This window comes from Phoenix dactylifera, unplaced genomic scaffold (assembly GCF_009389715.1).
Source record: "Phoenix dactylifera cultivar Barhee BC4 unplaced genomic scaffold, palm_55x_up_171113_PBpolish2nd_filt_p 001539F, whole genome shotgun sequence".
Classification (NCBI taxonomy): Eukaryota; Viridiplantae; Streptophyta; class Magnoliopsida; order Arecales; family Arecaceae; genus Phoenix; species Phoenix dactylifera.
In genome coordinates this window covers 84,051-92,364 of record NW_024068848.1, presented here as the reverse complement: position 1 = coordinate 92,364, position 8,314 = coordinate 84,051, and positions in this window count along the sequence as shown.

The window sequence follows — 8,314 nt, the reverse complement described above, 5'->3', positions numbered from 1 at the left end:
AGGGGGAACCCTCTCGCTCACTGCGTCACACAGATCGCATGGGTGAGGGGACTCTCCATCGTATGGGCTTTCATAGAGTTGAGGGAGTCTGGGTACAGAGACCATCCACTTCCACACCATCTGACCCTACCACTCACCACTCCCCTAGCCCTGACCATGACCAGGAAGCACTATACAGATCTTCCCACCTATCCTTCTACCTCTGGTCCTACCCATATGAGCCCTCACCTCCACTGCCCCCCTTCTCCAGCAGCCTTGGAGGTTAGGATATCTTCTGAGCAGCTCCGAGAGTTGAGGCAGCAGATAGTGGGAGAGCTGAGGGATGATCTGCTGAGGGAGCTACGAGGTCTCAGACTGCTTCCTCCACCGAGATAGTCCCCTCCTTGGCAACTGTGTCCAAAATGGTTGCAGACCTGAAGGAGGAAATCTACAACATAAGGAGCCTAGTTCAAGCTCAATACTGGAACATTAGCGATGTGAAGGATGACACAAGGAAGATGCGAGACAGCATCAGAATTGAGCTAGGTAGCCAAGTCAGGGAGCAGAGAGACTAGCAAATGCCTTGATCTCCAAGCTTGACACCCTCCAAGAAAGTGTGACCCAGCTCACCATGATACAGTCTAGTGCCACCTCGGAGATCATCGAGCAGCTAGGGAACGTCTCTGAGAGGATAAACTTAGTCATGCAAATGAATAGACTGAAAACGGGAGCCACATCCTCCACTACAAAGAAAAATTAGTGTATTTTTATCTGTTTTTATGATGTACAGTCCTTGAGGACTCTTTTGATATGTAATCACACTTGTACTCAAATTTGAATTTAATACAATGAGTAGAAATTTTCTTTCAAAATTGTGCATTCTTGAGTTCTAATACTTTTTTCTATGTATTGTGCCCTTTTTGCTATGATGACAAAAAGGGGGAGAAAATATGTGAATTGAAATGTAAAGGAAATCACTAAAAAGAACAACCTTAAAGCAAAATGTAAATATGAATTGAAATGTAAAGGAAATCACTAAAAAGAACAACCTTAAAGCAAAATGTAATTTGTTCTTAGTGGATTCGATACCTCGAGGCTCATTATCTCTCTATTGGGGCTCCTCAAGAAGTAATTTCCAGAATCTATTCAAGGGATATTCGGAGATTAGTTGAATCATACTCAAGAACAAATTGTCAGATCTTCCCTCTGAAAGTAAGAATTTAAGATCAAAAGCTTCAAGACATTAAAAGAAAATTCAGAGAACCCAAACAAAATTGAATGCATATGTTGAGGGGGAGAATCTGAAATATTAAGAAAGCAAATTCATTAAACGTATAAGCCAAACAATTGATTGCATGATATGAAGGTTATATAATTCCAAATGAAAGGGGAGCTTTAATTTCAGGTTTACTATTTCAAACCTTTCAATTTTGGATAAATTAAATGACTAGACATTTGAATTCATTTCTAAACTCTATTATAAATCTCCTATTGGTTGAGCAATTCACTTTACAAATACTCAATGTTTTGTCATCATCAAAAGAGGGAGATTGTGGAGTGATTGATTATATCCCTATTTGATTTTGATGAGCTCAAGCATTGAGTATATCTTATGTTATACTAATGAATTCAATCTAGTGTTTCAGGGCAAATATTTGTGAATTTATGTTTAAGTATCTCTAGCTTTGGTTCAATATATTTGGTTAAGTAAGGAACTCAGTTTGAACCAAAGTCTGAAGCTCGAGTCGACTCCAGAAGATTACGAGTCGACTCCAAGTGTTTCAGAAGTTCTGGCACATGCTCGAGTCGACTCCGGTACACTACGAGTCGACTCCGACTGAGAACTGACAGAAGAACAGAAAGTTGATTTTCAGACCCTGTCAGCGAGTCGACTTCAGAAGGTTCGAGTCGACTCCAATGGTTTCCGAGTCGACTCTCGACGTTTTCCGAGTCGACTCCTAAGGTTAACAGAAGAAAGACAGAACGATGTATTTCAGACCATTGCAACCGAGTCGACTCCAGAAGGTTACGAGTCAACTCCGAAGTTTGGCGAGTCCGACTCCTAGTTACGTCCGAGTCGACTCTCAGAGGAAGCAAGACTAAAAGTCAGAGAACCAACTTCGGCTCTGAGAGCCGAGTCGACTCCAAGACGATCCGAGTCGACTGCCGCAGGCAGTTCAATTCCAAAGACAGAGGATCAGTTTTTGGGCTCTGAGAGCCGAGTCGACTCCAAGATGATCCGAGTCGACTCGAGAAAGAATTGCAGAAAAATAGATCTTTGGAAACCCTGAGAACGAGTTGTCTCCAAAGGGCCGAGTCATCCCGACATATTGGCGAGTCGACCTCCAGGTTTGGCCCGAGTCGACTCCAAGAACGGGACAGCACTTTAATTCAAATCCTGACCAGTGGGCGAGTCGTCTCCAGTAAAGCATGAGTCGACTCCATGCAACAGCCGAATCGACTCCAGAATCGAGCGAGTCGACTCCGACCGCCAACGATACATTGTCAGGAGTTACAGAATGTGCAGAACGGCTACAATTTGGTGTCTAACGGCTAGTTTTCAATGGGGACTGCTTAAATAGTCAGAATGAACAGTAGTAGACACTAAGAGAGCTATTCCATTCAAACAAAAAGGGATTTCCACCTACCAAAGGCTCTCAAGGGTAAATACAAGAGAAAGAAGAAAGAAGTGCATGAACTCCATCCAACAAACTCTTTCCTTCGCATTCAAGTCTCTCCTTCTGACATCAAATTGTTAGCGCATTTAAAGAGGAGACTCCCCTTCTTCCTCTTCCAAATTCTGTTTGAAGGCTTCTAACTCTTCTCTTTTTCATATTGTTTAATATTTGCTTATTAAGAAGCTTTCCTTGTAACTTTTCCCAAACTGTTTTCTCACTTGATTCAATCAGGGGATTGAATCAAGGGTTTTAAGTTTGTTGGTGAGCCGAAGTTAAAACCAACGGTGTAAGGGTTCGATTGTGATCCCGGAAAAACAATCGGTGGTTTTAGTCGGTGAGCCTGTGAAAACCGACCGAGTTCGTTGTGGATATTCGTAAAACAACAAGTTGGGTTGTGAACTTGTAAAACAACTGGCTGTAATCCGAGGGATTATAGTGAACTCCCAAGTGAAGCTTGGAGAGTGGACGTAGGAAGCAAGGGTTAGCTCCGAACCACTATAAATCTGGTTCGTGTTTGTATTGGTTGCTGTATTCTCTCTCTCTCCTCATTCACTTCATCTAGTAACTTAACTAATTTGCTTTGCGATAGATTTAGTTAATTACTAATCATAGTTTTTAATTGATCGAAAATTAATCAAAACTCAATTTACCCCCCCTCTTGGGTTGTCTTCTTGGGCAACACCTTCTTACCTCACCTAAGGCTTGTAATGGTTCTAAAATAGAATCAGATAACCTTAACCATCAAGCCTTGTCTTAATATTTTTAGGGTTGACTTTGTACGTGTTAAAAGCTATCCCTACTGTTATTACAAACTTTTCTAAATCCTTTATCGAAAACTCTGTCTATGTTAGATTAAAATTTTTCCCCTTCCCCAGACAGGTGCACATTAGAGGCACCAATTCTTATCAGGGTCTTTTCATATTTGTTGAAGTCCAGAACAATCTCTCATAGTGTTCCCCAATTTGTCAATTGGTGCACCTCTCGCACCTCCTTCGATGTAGTCATCCACAACTGCATCCACCATCTTTGTTTGTTTGAACCCTCCTTGTTGTCCAACATGGGAGTGCCAATTTGTTCTCTTGTGAGATTTACCCCAAGTTGTCATGGTATGCATCTGTATTGTTCTATAAGTTACCCAGGCTATCATGATATGGCATATGTCGCATAGCAACCCAGAGACACTTCACCATGTCATCCACTCTATGCTGATTCCATTTAATATTTGTTTTCATCAAATTCATCATTCTTTTATATGATAGATCAACGAGAATGTAGCTGACCTATTCTAGGTCATTCTAGGAGTGTATAACTGTCAAAAGTGAAGTAACTGTTCCTCAAACTTATATAGTCCGAACACTCATAAGGTTGGGTCGACACCTGCCTCCCCACAAACTTGACTTGCAAGCTTCCCCACCAAAATCTCACAAAGTACCTTTTGTCCATGATTTTGTAACGTTGATATTGTCACTCCCTTATTTTAAATTTTGAACTAACATATAACATGGTGACCGGAAAAATGAGAAAAAGTTTATTCCTTGTTGAATAAATATTAATTTTTGTAAGAAAAGAAAATAGATATTAGTGTTAATTAAATGGTCGAGATAAAGAATTTCGTTTTAATATGTGGTATGTAACGAAGTGGGTAAGTGGTAGAGATGAGATTCTGGAGCAGGTAGCATTCTCTAGATAGAATTCAGTTGACCAAATTCAAGTGATCTAGTCTCTCTGTTTTCAGAGCAGAGCCGTATTATAGCATTTGATGGTACAACCTTCCTATCTTACTTTATGTCACAACATTGATCTCTCAGAAAACCCATTTCATTGATGTCTAATCTAGTGGCATGGCAGATGAAGTTGTATCTTTGCATGGTATGATGCACAGTCAATCTTGTTATTAATGGGTTTCGTTAATGCTGCTTACTGATATGCTTGATGTATTGAATGATCATCTATTTCTTTTCCTGTTTGCAGAAGAACTAGTTTTGAGCTAACCTTTTTCTTATTCTAGACATGCTAAACACTATCTATGCCATATAAAATATATTTACTGTCAGTTGAAACTCGAAAGATTTGATTTTTGTTTGCTTAATTGCTTTATCCCTTTATGTAGAGAATATCTAGTTTTATTAAATCATGGTTTGCAAGATGGAATTTGAACTGATTTAATGTTTTTTTTTAATGCAGTTCTTTAGGGTTACTAACTTACTATAGAAGGTTTAATAGCAGCTGAATTTAAACAATAATTATTCTTAGTGGAGAAAGATTGGTTTTCCTACAGATTTTTGAAATGCTTGTGCCTCAAATAATTTCTGTAGCAACATCAATGACAAGGAATGTAACTTGTGGTTTATACATACTGAACAATAAAATTGTCATGATGATAAGCTCATGGATGCAAACCAAATGAAGCAGTGATAATTTATCCTTATCAGGCAACTGTAGTTCATATAATGGTCTTTCGGTGCAGAGTGCTTTCTCACTGAATTTCATTCTTAAAGAATATTTCCAGTTTGTTTGCTAATACATTGCAGTTTATGGGCAACCAGTAAGTTTTTATGGTTTCCTAAAAGTGGAAGACAAATACGAGCACTTGTTTTATTTTATTTAATTTTTCCCTTTGTTATCATAGTTTTACTTTAAGAAGAGGCCTTCGCACATCTGTTAGGTTTGCCGGGCCAGCTCAGCCTTTGATCTAAAAAGCTAAAACTCTATGTCAATCCTTTTCCCGTCAAGACAAACTTTTTTGCAGATCCTTTACCATTTGTGCTTATCCAAGAGAAGATGTTTGGAAATGGCACTTGTTGCCATAATCTGTTGATCTACAGGTTTTTGGACCCTTCCCTGGATTTGAAACCCATATTGATGCCTCCCTCTCTTGTCCAAGCTGGATACGCTCAACCCATCACTTTTTATCTTTCAATGCTACCATACCTCAACTTCCTCCAATATACAGTATGTACATCAAATAATTTTTTAAATGAATTGATAACAATCACAAAATGCAGCGCCTCTTTGCAGATTGTACAAATGGTGTCTCTTTTTCTACTCATTGAGATACTGCATTGTTTATAAATAAGCAAATATGCTACTTCCTGTATTGACTCTGACAGTTTATCAGCTGATGCTGGAAAAATATATTTGGCAGATTGTAATATCCAACTGTTTGGTTCTTGTATCAGATAATTCAATGAACTTCTACTTATTTAAGTTGTCAAAATAGTATAAGCGTATAATGCTATTCAACAAAATACGAACATATGAATATTATCCTCTGCCGTGATTTAGAGCTTCTTGTGCATTTTGAACAGGTGCTGCGGAATGACCTGAGGTGGGAACAGCTGGGTGGATCTGAACTTCTCCAACTTATGTGAGATACATAACTTGGGGAAGTGGAACTGGCGGTCAACCACAATCAAATTCGTATGTAGTTGAAAGTCATGCTAATGTTTTTCTGTAATTGAGTATTTTAGGTTACGTTGCTGTGAGCGGTGATGCTCTGAATGTCAACTGTACTCTTGCAATCAAGGGAATTTACTTGGGGCGGTTGAAACTCTGGCAGCTACAGCACTGACCGCTGTATCATCAACTGCAAAACTGATGCTGCAAAGATCTCCATTGTTAAGTTAGCTATCAAGGAAAATGCAAGACAGCACGTACTTTCAATTCAGAAATTGAAGCCATGGCATACCAACAGAGTGGTTATGCTTTTAGTTGAGGATAATCTGCAGAGTTGAAGCTTAGATTAGGTAATAAATATTAAGTAGCTACTCTTAATCAAGATGGTGTTTCATCTGTTTAGTTCTCATTTCCTGGGATTTAAAGATTGGATATGGTGTGCATGTTGAGGGTAGTTTTTGAATTGTACCGTTATTCCACATTCATTTACAAAGTTTGAGGCAGAGAAGAGATACGGTCAGAAATGCAGTTATGTGTGAATTGGTTTTGTAGATTTCAAAACAAATTTTTAATCCTTTGTGGTTTCCAAACTGTCAACGTGCACATTTTTTTTTTAAAAGAAAAGAAAAGAAAAGAAAAGAAAAGAGAAAATGATAATTTTTCTGAATGAGTTCACATCCAATCTCTATACTGGCAATCAATGGTATGGGAAAAGTGCAGTCTTTGTCAAATAGTAGGAATTATCCATTGTAGCTTATTTCTGTTAAGGAAAATCCTGCATTCTTATTGAAACCCAGCACCATTGCTCGAGGTGTGCGCCTGGCCCTATACAATACCAGCATCCGGATCTTCAGATAAGAGGAGCTTCCCCAAGATTAGCATTTGATCGTCAAGATTCCTTGCACTCATCCACTCCTTCCTGTTCGATTCTGCCTTTCAAAGACTGAACTGAAAGTCTGGCATCCAGAAGAACCAATAAAATCTTCCCGAGAGACTCCATGAGGAATCAATGCGAGTATTCTAAAACAACATGGCATCTCTTGTGGCAATGCCTAACCCATTTAACCCTTTTAACTTGATTTAATCCATTGTAAACTGGGTTAGATTTAACTGTTTAATAAATTGATTAGGTTAGGTCAGAATTGTTTACCTGTTTAATAGATAGGTTTGGTTCCAGATTTTTGGCTTATCCTTTATCCGACCTGAACGGATTGGTATTGCCTAATATCATGCTCAACCATTTCAGAACTGAGCCTTTGGTTGCAGATGCAGGCCCCCAAGCCACCAGTGTCAAGAACAATTGCTGGGCCTAGGGATGACAAGGCTGTTGATCTACGAACATGACGCAGTTGGGGTCTCCATTCAGGGATATGACCAGGGACTTGGTGATTCACACTGTTTATCTAAGATTCTACGGGGATGTTTGGATGGCAAATATACTGTGAGAGCGCACTTATAAAGAAAGGGATGCTTGAATGGTAAATAACTGGATTAAATGAGACATTTTTCTGAAAAAGGAGTATATAAAGAATAAGATATGCTGATAGTTATCCAACGCACTAAGAGACGGGTGGGAGTATTTGACAAAACCTGGTTCCTGATGCAGATCAGTATAATACAAAAAGAATTTGTATATAAAAAATTTATTTCAATGATTCACAAATATACTTAAAATTTCCTTACTATGTTTAAGATACATCCAAATCATATTATTTTGGTATATATAGATAAATGTTGACGTAAAATAACGTTAATTTAGGGGGACGACATTTTCACATCCTAACTTAGACAAAAAAAATCCAAATCTGCATCGTGATATATGACCCCAAATTCAAACCCGAAGAAAGCAAACAAATCAGCCAACAGTCCCCAACAACCTAAGAAATTATATAAGCTTTAAGCTTTCAATACTATAAAATGCAGCTAAAAGAATTTCTTAAAAAAAAAAAGTAGTGCGCCTTTATGAAAGAGGAATACAGACTCTCAGTTAAATTCAAATGTCAAGATCCAAGAAATTTGATTAATAATTCTAACTGCTTGTAAGTTAATATAATCACAACTATTTGCATAAGCCGACCATATGTGGTGCGAAAACAGAGTCAGGGGAATCAAGTGAACTCCATCAAAAGTGTATAGGTTGACAGAGCAAGTGTAATGAACAATTTCCTAAAGATCCTACCTGTGAAAGCCCAGATCCCCTCAAAGTCACAGTAAAACTAGAGAGGGTCAGTTCTCCACCTCCAGCCATCCATGCATTGCAG